The sequence below is a fragment of the Pongo abelii genome, chromosome Y (assembly GCF_028885655.2).
Source record: "Pongo abelii isolate AG06213 chromosome Y, NHGRI_mPonAbe1-v2.0_pri, whole genome shotgun sequence".
NCBI lineage: Eukaryota > Metazoa > Chordata > Mammalia > Primates > Hominidae > Pongo > Pongo abelii.
This window is the reverse complement of record NC_072009.2, coordinates 6,746,354-6,761,598: the sequence shown is the minus strand read 5'-3', so window position 1 is coordinate 6,761,598 and position 15,245 is coordinate 6,746,354. Positions and strand designations below refer to the sequence as shown.

The 15,245-nt window shown below is 36.4% G+C and overlaps 1 protein-coding gene across 8 annotated transcripts in view; it reads right to left on the bottom strand.

The window, feature by feature from the left end:
- Positions 1-15,245, bottom strand: part of NLGN4Y (neuroligin 4 Y-linked) — a 285,691-nt gene that overhangs the window by 169,138 nt on the left and 101,308 nt on the right.

Sequence of the window (15,245 nt, the reverse complement as noted above, 5' to 3'; positions counted from 1 at the left end):
AACAATAACCTAAAATCAAATTTTAACATGATCTGCAGCCCAAATTCCCTTAGAATCTAACACAGTGTGGGGTGATTGAGAGAGAGAGAGATGCCAAAGAGGAGAGAAAATGTTAAATCTATAGCTTATTCTGAGGAAAATTATGGATACTGAAAAGTTTGATAGCCAATAAGAAGAATCGATGTATCTTCATTAGAATATAAGTGCAATATAAAACACGAAATTTGATGAATCCAAACTATAAGGAGGAAAAAAAAAACATAAAAAAAGAGTATAACAATGAGGTCAGTAGAAAAGAGTATAATAATGAGGTCGGTAACAGAAACTTTTAAAATTATACAATGGAAGTCAGGAAAAGCAAAAAAAAAAAAAGTTAAAGTTTAAAAAGCGTGATTGATACATATAAAATATAAAACAAAGTGGCAGAAATGAAATCTATAATAATGATAACTGCAGAAATACGATTAGGATAAACAGATAAAATGTGATTAAAATACATTTAGCAACATATTGTTGAAAACCGATATATTTAAAACAGATACACAAACTCGAACAGGAATAGACTAAAAATTTTAAATGTAAGAAATATGTAAATAAAAAAATCATAGTAAGCAAATTTAGTATCAAACCAAAATCATAAATGTCAAAAATAGATAATAAATACTAGAAAAGGAAAGGAAGATTAAAAAGGTATAACTGACACTTTCATATAACTTCCTAATAAGCTTGAAAACATGTAAAAGGTAAGTATATATTTATATATATATACTATATATATAACATAGTATATCCATATGCATTAAATATACAAGACAAAGGAAAGATAAGATGACATGTTACAAGAAAATAAAACTTAACATTCTTGGTGTGATGAACTTAGGAGACAAAATCTAATTGAAGACACAGGCCACACATCGTGTCTCATACCTATAATTCCAGCACTTTGGGAGGACAAGGCAGGTGGATCCCTTGAGGCCAGGAGTTGAGGCCAGCCTGGCCAACACAGTGAAACCCTGTCTCTACTAAAAATACAGAAGTTGTCTGGGCACAGTGGCTCATGCCTATAATCCCAGCACTTTGGGAGGCTGAGGTGGATGGATTACCTGAGGTAAGGAGTTCAAGACCAGCCTGGCCAACATGGTGAAACTTCACCTCTACTAAAAATACAAAAATTAGCCAGGCAGGGTGGTGGGCGCCTGTAGTCCTAGCTATCTGGGAGGCTGAGGAAGGATAACGACTTGAATCCGGGAGGCAGAGGTTGTAGTGATCTGAGATTGTGCCATTGCACTTCAGCCTGGGCAACAGAGCAAGACTCTGTCTCAAAAATAATAGTAATAAAAAGTTTAGCCAGGCATAGTGGTGTGCACCTGTAATCCCAGCTACTTGGGAGTCTGAGGCATGAGAATAACTTGAACCCGGGAGGCAGAGGTTGCAGTGAGCTGAGATTGATTGACTGCATTCCAGCCAGAGCAACAGAGTGAGACAGAGTCCCCACCTGCCACCCAAAAAATAAATAAGATGTAGAAGACTGAAATAACTGACATGTGTGATCCGGTGGCTGTCTATGGAAGTATATGCACCTCAAAACACACACTCTCACACACACACACAGAAAACAGACATATATTTGTATTTGTAAATATGCCTATGTATGTGTATGTGTCCATAGCTTTCAAGCACACACTAAATGTTTACAAAATCTACCTTTCATAAAGATACAGCTGCATACAATACTGTATTCTGTGACCATAATTCAATAGAATTAGAAATCAATAGTAAAAAGCATTCAAAATAATGATAGAACACTAAATATATATGTACATTTACATGTATATATATGTTTACACATGTGTATATGTATATATATGTTTACATATAAACATATACATATATGTTTAGTGTTCTATCATTATTTTGAATGTTTTTTACTATTAATTTCTAATTGTATTGAATTATGGTCATAGAATACAATGCTGTATGCTGCTGTATCTTTATGAAAGGTAGATTTTGTAAACATTTGGTGCGTACTTGAAAGCTATGGACACAGAACACTAAACATATGTATATATATATATGTTTATATATCTGTCTAACATATATATATGTTTATATATCTGTCTAACATATATATATGTTTATATATCTGTCTAACATATATATATGTTTATATATCTGTCTAACATATATATATGTTTATATATCTAACATATATATGTTTATATATCTGTCTAACATATATGTTTATATATCTAACATATATATGTTTATATATCTGTCTAACATATATATATGTTTATATATCTGTCTAACATATATATATGTTTATATATCTAACATATATATGTTTATATATCCGTCTAACATATATATATGTTTATATATCTGTCCAACATATATATATGTTTATATATCTGTCCAACATATATATGTTAATATATCTGTCTAGCATATATATATGTTTATATATCTGTCTAGCATATATATATATGTTTATATATCTGTCTAGCATATATATATGTTTGTATATCTGTCTAGCATATATATATGTTTGTATATCTGTATAACATATATGTTTGTATATCTGTCTAACATATATATGTTTGTATATCTGTCTAACATATATATATGTTTATATATCTGTCAAACATATATATATGTTTATATATCTGTCAAACATATATATATGTTTATATATCTGTCAAACATATATATGTTTATATATCTGTTAAACATATATATGTGTTTATATATGTTCAACATATATATGTGTTTATATATCTGTTCAACATATATGTGTTTATATATCTGTTCAACATATATATGTGTTTATATATCTGTTCAACATATATGTGTTTATATCTGTTTAACGTACCTATGTGTTTATATATCTGTTAAACGTACCTATGTGTTTATATATCTGTTAAACATACATATGTGTTTATATATCTGTTAAACGTACATATGTGTTTATATATCTGTTAAATGTACATATGTGTTTATATATCTGTTAAACGTACATATGTGTTTATATATCTGTTAAATGTACATATGTGTTTATATATCTGTTAAATGTATATATGTGTTTATATATCTGTTAAACATATATATATGTTTAGTGTTCTGTCATTAGTTTGCATATATATGTATGTATTTGTTTGTGTGTGGGTGTGTGCACATGCTTTTATGCTACAATATAAACAAAAATAGTTGGAAACCAGGGATCATTCAAATGTCACATGTGAAAATTTGTCAGATGAGATTGAAGACGTGCTTAAAGGGACAATTAAAACTTCAAATACCGAAGATGGCCGAATAGGAACAGCTCCGGTCTACAGCTCCCAGCGCGAGCGACGCAGAAGACGGGTGATTTCTGCATTTCCATCTGAGGTACCGTGTTCATCTCACTAGGGAGTGCCAGACAGTGGGCGCAGGTCAGTGGGTGAGCGCACCGTGCGCCAGCCGAGGCAGGGGCGAGGCATTGCCTCACTCGGGAAGCACAAGGGGTCAGGGAGTTCCCCTTCCAGAGGTGACAGACGGCACCTGGAAAATCAGGCCACTCCCACCCGAATACTGTGCTTTTCCGACGGGCTTAGGAAACGGTACCCCAGGAGAGTATAGCCCGCACCTGGCTCAGAGGGTCCTACGCCCACGGAGTCTCGCTGATTGCTAGCACAGCAGTCTGAGATCAAGCAGCAAGTCGGCAGCGAGGCTGGGGGAGGGGCGCCCGCCATTGCCCAGGCTCGCTTAGGTAAACAAAGCAGCCTGGAAGCTTGAACTGGGTGGAGCCCACCACAGCTCAAGGAGGCCTGCCTGCCTCTGTAGGCTCCACCTCTGGGGGCAGGGCACAGACAAACAAAAAGACAGCAGTAACCTCTGCAGACTTAAATGTCCCTGTCTGACAGCTGTGAGGAGAGCAGTGGTTCTCCCAGCACGCAGCTGGAGATCTGAGAACGGGCTGACTGCCTCCTCAAGTGGGTCCCTGACCCCTGACCCCCGATCAGCCTAACTGGGAGGCACCCCCCAGCAGGGGCAGACTGACACCTCACACGGCCGGCCAGGTACTCCAACAGACCTGCAGCTGAGGGTTCTGTCTGTTAGAAGGAAAACTAACAGAAAGGACATCCACACCAAAAACCCATCTGTACATCACCATCATCAAAGACCAAAAGTAGATAAAACCACAAAGATGGGGAAAAAACAGAGCAGAAAAACTGGAAACTCTAAAAACCAGAGTACCTCTCCTCCTCCAAAGGAACGCAGTTCCTCACCAGCAACGGAACAAAGCTGGATGGAGAATGACTTTGACGAGCTGAGAGAAGAAGGCTTCAGACGATCAAATTACTCCGAGCTACGGGAGGATATTCAATCCAAAGGCAAAGAAGTTGAAAACTTTGAAAAAAATTTAGAAGAATGTATAACTAGAATAACCAATACAGAGAAGTGCTTAAAGGAGCTGATGGAGCTGAAAACCAAGGCTCGAGAACTACGTGAAGAATGCAGAAGCCTCAGGAGCCGATGCGATCAAATGGAAGAAAGGGTATCAGCCCTGGAAGATGAAATGAATGAAATGAAGCGAGAGGGGAAGTTTAGAGAAAAAAGAATAAAAAGAAATGAGCAAAGCCTCCAAGAAATGTGGGACTATGTGAAAAGACCAAATCTACGTCTGATTGGTGTACCTGAAAGTGATGGGGAGAATGGAAACAAGTTGGAAAACACTCTGCAGGATATTATCCAGGAGAACTTCCCCAATCTAGCAAGGCAGGCCAACATTCAGATTCAGGAAATACAGAGAACGCCACAAAGATACTCTTCGAGAAGAGCAACTCCAAGACACATAATTGTCAGATTCACCAAAGTTGAAATGAAGGAAAAAATGTTAAGGGCAGGCAGAGAGAAAGGACGGGTTACCATCAAAGGGAAGCCCATCAGACTAACAGCGGATCTCTCGGCAGAAACCCTACAAGCCAGAAGAGAGTGGGGGCCAATATTCAACATTCTTAAAGAAAAGAATTTTCAACCCAGAATTTCATATCCTGCCAAACTAAGCTTCATAAGTGAAGGAGAAATAAAATACTTTACAGACAAGCAAATGCTGAGAGATTTTGTCACCACCAGGCCTGCCCTAAAAGAGCTCTTGAAGGAAGCGCTAAACATGGAAAGGCACAACCGGTACCAGCCACTGCAAAATCATACCGAAATGTAAAGACCATCGAGACTAGGAAGAGACTGCATCAACTAACGAGCAAAACATCGAGCTAACATCATAATGACAGGATCAAATTCACACATAACAATATTAACTTTAAATGTAAATGGACTAAATGGTCCAATTAAAAGACACAGACTGGCAAATTGGATAAAGACTCAAGACCCATCAGTGTGCTGTATTCAGGAAACCCATCTCACGTGCAGAGACACACATAGGCTCAAAATAAAAGGATGGAGGAAGATCTACCAAGCAAATGGAAAACAAAAAAAGGCAGGGGTTGCAATCCTAGTCTCTGATAAAACAGACTTTAAACCAACAAAGATCAAAAGAGACAAAGAAGGCCATTACATAATGGTAAAGGGATTAATTCAACAAGAAGAGCTAACTATCCTAAATATATATGCACCCAATACAGGAGCACCCAGATTCATAAAGCAAGTCCTGAGTGACCTACAAAGAGACTTAGACTCCCACACATTAATAATGGGAGACTTTAACACCCCACTGTCAACATTAGACAGATCAACGAGACAGAAAGTCAACAAGGATACCCAGGAATTGAACTCAGCTCTGCACCAAGCAGACCTAATAGACATCTACAGAACTCTCCACCCCAAATCAACAGAATATACATTTTTTTCAGCACCACACCACACCTATTCCAAAATTGACCATATCCTTGGAAGTAAAGCTCTCCTCAATAAATGTAAAAGAACAGAAATTGTAACAAACTGTCTCTCAGATCACAGTGCAATCAAGCTAGAACTCAGGATTAAGAATCTCACTCAAAACCACTCAACTACGTGGAAACTGAACAACCTGCTCCTGAATGACTACTGGGTACATAATGAAATGAAGGCAGAAATAAAGATGTTCTTTGAAACCAACGAGAACCAAGACACAACATACCAGAATCTCTGGGATGCATTCAAAGCAGTGTGTAGAGGGAAATTTATAGCACTAAATGCCCACAAGAGAAAGCAGGAAAGATCCAAAATTGACACCCTAACATCACAATTAAAAGAACTAGAAAAGCAAGAGCAAACACATTCAAAAGCTAGCAGAAGGCAAGAAATAACTAAAATCAGAGCAGAACTGAAGGAAATAGAGACACAAAAAACCCTTCAAAAAATAAATGAATCCAGGAGCTGGTTTTTTGAAAGGATCAACAAAATTGATAGACCGCTAGCAAGATTAATAAAGAAAAAAAGAGAGAAGAATCAAATAGATGCAATAAAAAATGATAAAGGGGATATCACCACCGATCCCACAGAAATACAAACTACCATCAGAGAATATTACAAACACCTCTATGCAAATAAACTAGAAAATCTAGAAGAAATGGATAAATTCCTCAACACATACACCCTCCCAAGACTAAACCAAGAAGAAGTTCAATCTCTGAATAGACCAATAACAGGAGCTGAAATTATGGCAATAATCAATAGCTTACCCACCAAAAAAAGTCCAGGACCAGATGGGTTCACAGCCGAATTCTACCAGAGGTACAAGGAGGAGCTGGTACCATTCCTTCTGAAACTATTCCAATCAATAGAAAAAGAGGGAATCCTCCCTAACTCATTTTATGAGGCCAGCATCATCCTGATACCGAAGCCTGGCAGAGACACAACAAAAAAAGAGAATTTTAGACCAATATCCTTGATGAACATTGATGCAAAAATCCTCAATAAAATACTGGCAAACAGAATCCAGCAGCACATCAAAAAGCTTATCCACCATGATCAAGTGGGCTTCATCCCTGGGATGCAAGGCTGGTTCAATATATGCAAATCAATAAATGTAATCCAGCATATAAACAGAACCAAAGACAAAAACCACATGATTATCTCAATAGATGCAGAAAAGTCCTTTGACAAAATTCAACAACCCTTCATGCTAAAAACTCTCAATAAATTAGGAATTGATGGGACGTATCTCAAAATAATAAGAGCTATTTATGACAAACCCACAGCCAATATCATACTGAATGGGCAAAAACTGAAAGCATTCCCTTTGAAAACTGGCACAAGACAGGGATGCCCTCTCTCGCCACTTCTATTCAACATAGTGTTGGAAGTTCTGGCCAGGGCAATTAGGCAGGAGAAGGAAATCAAGGGTATTCAATTAGGAAAAGAGGAAGTCAAATTGTCCCTGTTTGCAGATGACATGATAGTATATCTAGAAAACCCCATTGTCTCAGCCCAAAATCTCCTTAAGCTGATAAGCAACTTCAGCAAAGTCTCAGGATACAAAATCAATGTACAAAAATCACAAGCATTCTTATACATCAATAACAGACAAACAGAGAGCCAAATCATGAGTGAACTCCCATTCACAATTGCTTCAAAGAGAATAAAATACCTAGGAATCCAACTTACAAGGGATGTGAAAGACCTCTTCAAGGAGAACTACAAACCACTGCTCAAGGAAATAAAAGAGGATACAAACAAATGGAAGAACATTCCATGCTCATGGGTAGGAAGAATCAATATCATGAAAATGGCCATCCTTCCCAAGGTAATTTACAGATTCAATGCCATCCCCATCAAGCTACCAATGACTTTCTTCACAGAATTGGAAAAAACTACTTTAAAGTTCATATGTAACCAAAAAAGAGCCCGCATCGCCAAGTCAATCCTAAGCCAAAAGAACAAAGCTGGAGGCATCACGCTACCTGACTTCAAACTATACTACAAGGCTACAGTAACCAAAACAGCATGGTACTGGTACCAAAACAGAGATATAGATCAATGGAACAGAACAGAGCCGTCAGAAATAATGCCACATATCTACAACCATCTGATCTTTGACAAACCTGAGAAAAACAAGAAATGGGGAAAGGATTCCCTATTTAATAAATGGTGCTGGGAAAACTGGCTAGCCATATGTAGAAAGCTGAAACTGGATCCCTTCCTTACACCTTATACAAAAATCAATTCAAGATGGATTAAAGACTTAAATGTTAGACCTAAAACCATAAAAACCCTAGAAGAAAACCTAGGCAATACCATTCAGGACATAGGCATGGGCAAGGACTTCATGTCTAAAACACCAAAAGCAATGGCAACAAAAGCCAAAATTGACAAATGGGATCTAATTAAACTAAAGAGCTTCTGCACAGCAAAGGAAACTACCATCAGAGTGAACAGGCAACCTACAAAATGGGAGAAAATTTTCGCAACCTACTCATCTGACAAAGGGCTAATATCCAGAATCTACAATGAACTCCAACAAATTTACAAGAAAAAAACAAACAACCCCATCAAAAAGTGGGCGAAGGACATGAACAGACACTTCTCAAAAGAAGACATTTATGCAGCCAAAAGACACATGAAAAAATGCTCACCATCACTGGCCATCAGAGAAATGCAAATCAAAACCACAATGAGATACCATCTCACACCAGTTAGAATGGCAATCATTAAAAAGTCAGGAAACAACAGGTGCTGGAGAGGATGTGGAGAAATAGGAACACTTTTACACTGTTGGTGGGACTGTAAACTAGTTCAACCCTTGTGGAAGTCAGTGTGGCGATTCCTCAGGGATCTAGAACTAGAAATTCCATTCGACCCAGCCATCCCATTACTGGGTATATACCCAAAGGACTATAAATCATGCTGCTATAAAGACACATGCACACGTATGTTTATTGCCGCATTATTCACAATAGCAAAGACTTGGAACCAACCCAAATGTCCAACAATGATAGACTGGATTAAGAAAATGTGGCACATCTACACCATGGAATACTATGCAGCCATAAGAAATGATGAGTTCATGTCCTTTGTAGGGACATGGATGAAATTGGAAATCATCATTCTCAGTAAACTATCGCAAGAACAAAAAACCAAACACCGCATATTCTCACTCATAGGTGGGAATTGAACAATGAGAACACATGGACACAGGAAGGGGAACATCACACTTCAGGGACTGTTGTGGGTTGGGGGGAGGGGGGAGGGATAACATTGGGAGATATACCTAATGCTAGATGACGAGTTGGTGGGTGCAGTGCACCAGCATGGCACATGTATACATATGTAACTTACTGCACATTGGGCACATGTACCATAAAACCTAAAGTATAATAATAATAATAATAATAATAATAATTACAATAAAAGAAAAAAAAAAAAAAAAAAAAACTTCAAATACCTTTACAAGGCAGCAAGAATAATTGGAAATAAAGAAGGCTTGGAGACAAGTCAAGAAGAGGGCAGGAAGAAGTGAAAACAGAATGAATACAAATACATCTGAAAATAGGATACAGTCAAGATAGGAGCAGAAATTAGTGAAATAGAGAAAAAACAGTTGATCTAATTACCGAAATGAAAACTAGTTTATTGAAAAGCTTTATAATATAAACAAACTTCTGCCAAGACTGACCAAAGAGTGAGACAAATTATGAAAACAAATAGTCTTTAAAAAAAAGAGGAAAATGACTTTTAAAACACCAAGTAAATCAAACTATAAAAAATACAAAATAATATTTTAACAGTATAAATCCTGATATTAAAAAACTAAATTGAAATAGTTAAGAAAAAAGCAACATTACCCAAAAAATAAACTTACACTAAAAACTATTAGTAGTAATGAAAGGGTAACTAAAAATCTCCCACACAAAAACTTGCCACCCAAGATAATTTTCAGAAAATTTTTAATAATCCTGTGTATTGAAGTTTTCTGCAGAAAATATAAAATTAAATAAAGCTATCAAAATCCTTTTGTATGGATAGTTTAACATTCATATCAAAAGTATAGTGTGTATAACATCATAAAATTATAAATCAAATTCACTTATGAATGTAGATGTAGACATCGTAAGTGAAATATTTACAAACTAAACTTAGTAGAATAGTGGCTATTTTTAGAATATACAATATATTCCACTATAACACAAGAGAGGCCATTTTGTTCCCATTATTATGAAAAATGTGTTATTTTCTAAATTGAATAGATAACTTAAAAATCTATTAATTATAAAAGCATGTTAATTATGAAGAAGAATTATAATTCTTTTATGATATAAGCAGCTGTATAAGCAGCTGTAGAAATGCCAACTGATTATTTGGCAATAATCAATGTTTACTTATGATCAAAAGAAAGCATTTTAAAAACAGAAAATAACTGGTAATTACAGGTAATTCATATTATTTGAAAATATGTATGTCAAAAATCTCTCCTCGACATTGTATTTACAAAAAAGGTGTTAGACCCATTTCCTGTAAAATCATGAATGGGAATAAAATTTTGTACCAATAGCATTCATCCTCACACCAGATGTCAATGGGCCATGCAATGGTATAAGTTAGAAAGGATTAAAAATTTCCAAGTATTAAAAGGAAAGAGAGAAAATGGTCATTATTTGCAGATAATGTCACCATTTTTGTGGAGACCATGTAATTTAACAGAAAAGCTGCTAGAAATAATAGAAAATCCAAAAAGATGGCTGAATATTTAATCAATGTAAAAAAAAATCAACATTATTTTATACCAGAGTACAAAATGTAATTGAAGGTATCAATTGCAAAATAATAATAATAAAAATTAATTAATACATAATGCTTAAAGTCTTTAATAAAGCTATGATCAAATCTCAACAAGTAATAAACTATGCCAGTTTACAAGTTAGATAACATAAGCTTAGAAGATGTTTATTTTTCCCCAAACCAACTTTTAAATAAATACAATTCCCAGCAAAGACAGAAGAATGCTGCACACTTTGACACATGGATTCCATAATGTATATGAAAGAATAAATTCTACCAAAAGCAAGGGGAATGTTGAAGATGGAAAACATACGTCATTTGTAATATTTGAGTCATACTTCATCTTGCAGAAACAGATCAGCAACTGAACAAAGGCCAAATATAAAGCCCTAGGATTGGCTGATGTATGTATGATTAATTTTAAAACTTGTATTTTTGGGGGGAGTGGGGCAGGATGTGGCCCCTTCCAGATTTATTCTTCTCATCTCCACTATTGTGTGCTGTGGAAGGTAAATACATGAGTTCACTCTTGCCTTCTCGCTGTCCCTGGGTTACAGCCAAAGAAGACACTAGTAGGTAATCTGGAGGACAGAAGGGGAGGAAGGCCTATGTATATGAAATCCAGTTCCCTCCCTAGTAGGTAGGTCCAGTTCAACCTCAGTGGGTATCAGCAACTTCACATAAGGGCTCCACTACCCTGTGTTGGTGCCCTATATACTGTCCCCATCTTTATTATATTTCTCAAGTTGCATTCCATCTTTTCCTATCATGACCCTGGCTGACACAACAAATACTGGGAAAAAATACCTTGTTTCTTTCATGTGTCAAAAGCAATGCTTCCCTATTGCAGAAAAAAACAAAGGGGGATCCCTACCTAACTCCATATATAAAAACATCCTCTGCATAGATTAAAAATGTCTGTATGAACAATGAAATTCTGATGCTTATAGAAAAATGTGCAAGAAAATGTTTTTTTGATGTTCGGGTAGAACAGGATTTCTATAACAGATGCTACTTAGGAGAAGCTGTTATAAAGAAAAATATGTTGATGGAATTTTGCTACATTTAAACTAATGGTTTTGTTTCAAACCAAACCAGGCATAATAGATGGGAGCCAGTGGGAGATTTTTAAAACATGTGAAACTCAGAATGGTGAGTTTATTTTTATTTTTTAGAGATAGGCTTTTGCTATACTGCCCAGGCTAGTCTTTAACTCCTGAGCTCATGTGATCCTCGGCCTCAGCCTCTTGAGTAGCTGGGACCACAGGGTGCACCACTGTGTCTGGCTTATGGTGGACTGTTTAAATCAGAGTGTTCTCCTCTGTGTACCTAGGTGTCTTAGATGGGTTATTAGAAAGTTGAAACATGGGGCCCTATGAAGGATGGGATAGTCTGAGGCACACACCCCTAGCAATATCTATTTACACAAATGTAAATAGTATCAGCAGAGAATGTGCCAACCTATCATTATCTTCTATTTTGCATAATAGGAAATAAAACTGAGATGCACTGGAGTGGATTATACAAATGAGCCTGCAAGAAAATGACAGTCCAGTAAAAATACATTCCTGGCTCACATTTCAGATATTTATTTAATACCACCTACTGCTGTGTGGTCTTCTGAAATAATGTGTGACTCCAACACTGCATGAGTGGGCATTTCACTGAATTCATGGTTAATGGGGTGGTAAATAAGAGTGACTTTTAAGAGACGGAAGAGGAAATAATTTATAAAGTACCAAGGCTGCAGAGAAAATTGAAGTCTTCCTTTCAAGACAAAAGAGAAAACACAGATCTACCATCCACACTGTGATTGACATAAATTTGACAGATAATTATTGTAAGCTATACTTTGTGTGTTGCTTTCTTTAGCAGATTAGAAGACCCAAGTGGAAGACACAACTCTTGCCTTCAATAGAGTACTATTACCCATGCATAGAAGGTCAGCAAGTCACCCCACGAAACAGAAAAGGGTGGAAATCAGTGTGTGGGGCAGAGAGTCTACTTTGTAGGCAGTAGGTACTCTTGAGGTCTGAGCTGGCAGAGAAACCACATGAGAAACAAGCTTAGTTGGAACCTTCTATTGATGTTTGATTTTGCGTTGCTCATATTTCACTAGATAAATAGACTAATAGATATCAAACACAATAGTATTTGCTCCAAAACCTTAAATTCATCAGTGTATGATTGCTTTTCATTAAAGCTTAATTTGTCTTTATTTTTGACATGTTTCTCTCTTTCCATTATATATTATAAATAATATGTTTAGGAGTATCATTTCTGTGCCCAGAAGAATGCTTACTTCATGGTTCTCATACCAGGGCAGGTGAAAACTGAAGAAATTGAAGGAACATCATGTATCTATGTGCAAGCCTGACACTTTTTTAATAGTGAAATGTTTACAAAACCTATTTTGGCTTAAATACACAGTTTTCATTGTATATGACAACTGTGGGGGAAAGAAAATATCAATTTTTTTTTTTTTTTGAGACAGAGTCTTGCTCTGTTGCTCAGCCCAGAGTGCAGTGATATGATTACAGCTTACTGAAGCCTGGCATTCCTGGGCTCAAGCGATTCTCTCATCTCAGCCTCCCTAGTAGCTGAGATTGCCAGCACATGCTTGCCATCACACTCAGCTCACTTTTTGTTTTTTGTAGAGATGAGGCTTTGCTATGTTGCATACAATGTCTCAAACACCCAGAGCTCAAATCATTCTCCCTCTTCAGCCTCTCAAAACACTGGAATTATAGGCATGAACCCGCCCCAGACCTGGCCCCAAATCTTTAAAATATTCCCTATGCTTCTTTTCTTTCTAAAAAATGCCAACCTTGATGAGATTTTCCATCACTCCCTCATATAACAATATTATATATTCTACCATATTGGAAATCCACATGGAACTCTCTGAAACACAGAAAAGCCCCCAATGTCAATACAATTATTGTTATGAAAAAGCCGTCCATGGAGGTATAAACCTTGCCTAAATCAAACAGAATTTTGATACCAACTTTTCCTTTAATTTAATTAATTTATTTATTAGATGAAGTCTTACTCTGTTTGTTTGTTTGTTTATTGAGATGAAGTCTTGCTCTGTTGCCCAGGCTAGAGTGCAGTGGTGTCATCTCGGCTTACTGCAACTTCTGCCTCCCAGATTCAAACAATTTTCCTGCCTCAAGCCTCCTGAGTAGCTGGGATTACAGGCATGTACCACCACGCCCAGCTAATTTTTGTATTTTTAGTAGAGATGGGTTTCACTATTTTAGTCAGGCTGGTCCCAATCTGCCCACCTTGGCCTCCCAAACTACTGGGATTACAGGCATGAGCCACTGTGCCCAGCCCCTTTTATTTTTAATACTGTGTGCTTTAACTTTTTCCTATTAAAACTCTGTTGCTAGTAGCATTAATTGTTTCATACATTCACAATAAATCATTGCAAGCCCACTTTCCTGACTCTTCTATAAAACTGGCAACAATTATGTTAATTGTGCAGGAAAAATATGTTATAATTGTAAATAATCTCTCTTTTCGAGCAGGATGCAAGGAATCAATGTAAAGTAATAAATCAAATGTCATTTGTTTTCCCTGTATTTGGCCAGAGGCCATTGTTTTAAAAGCATTAAATTATAGCCCGCTTTCATCAATTAGGTATTATTCTTTGGCTCATGAATCTAACCAAGAACATGTAAGATGTATCCCAAATCCCATGGTAATGACAACTGATTAATTCTGTTAATAATAATGGAAGGTTTTCTTTTTATGGTGCATTATTTATATTATTTATATGTGAATATTTTTGTGCCAACTGTATATAAAAGAACTTTCTTTTTGATGCTTTCCTCTCACTATAATTATGGCATAGTGGAAGAAACACTGTTTGTCACTTCCTAATGGCCACAGCTAAATTCCACTTTGTATTCCAAGCAATAGTAAACAGATGTTGTTCTACATAAGATGAAATGATGAAATTTTATTTTTAAATATACCTATGGATACCCTTTAGAGTCCTGACATGGCAGTCAGTTTCAGAGAGTACTGATAAAAAATATTTTGCAGCCTAACTTAGAAAGCAGAATCAAACCTAAACTTTATCTACCTATAGGCTTATTGATGCATTAAGAAAAAAGAAATTGAGACAAAGGTCTCCTATCTTCCCTGTATATGTTACACAGATATATGTTACTCTCCCCTTCTTTAAATATCCCATGTCTTGATAAATTCGTATGGCATGCTAATCATCTGATAAACTAATCTAATCGTCAACTTATTCCACATCTAATCCATTCTCACATCTTTGATGAGTCTTAGAAATGAGATGGCCATATGCCAAATACATAATTCTTTGGTGTTCAGAAATTCTGGCAGTGTGCCAAGATAATGGAGAGGCCAATCATCCCTCTGCAAAATAAATCAAATTACACCCTCTAGATGTCTACCTAGGCTGAATCGAGCAAGTTAACAAATAACTGGTAGTCTGAGTCACTAATCTCAAAATGCAAATCAGAGCTTGTCACTTTGCTGCTTAAAAATGCTCCTTCATGTGACTCCAG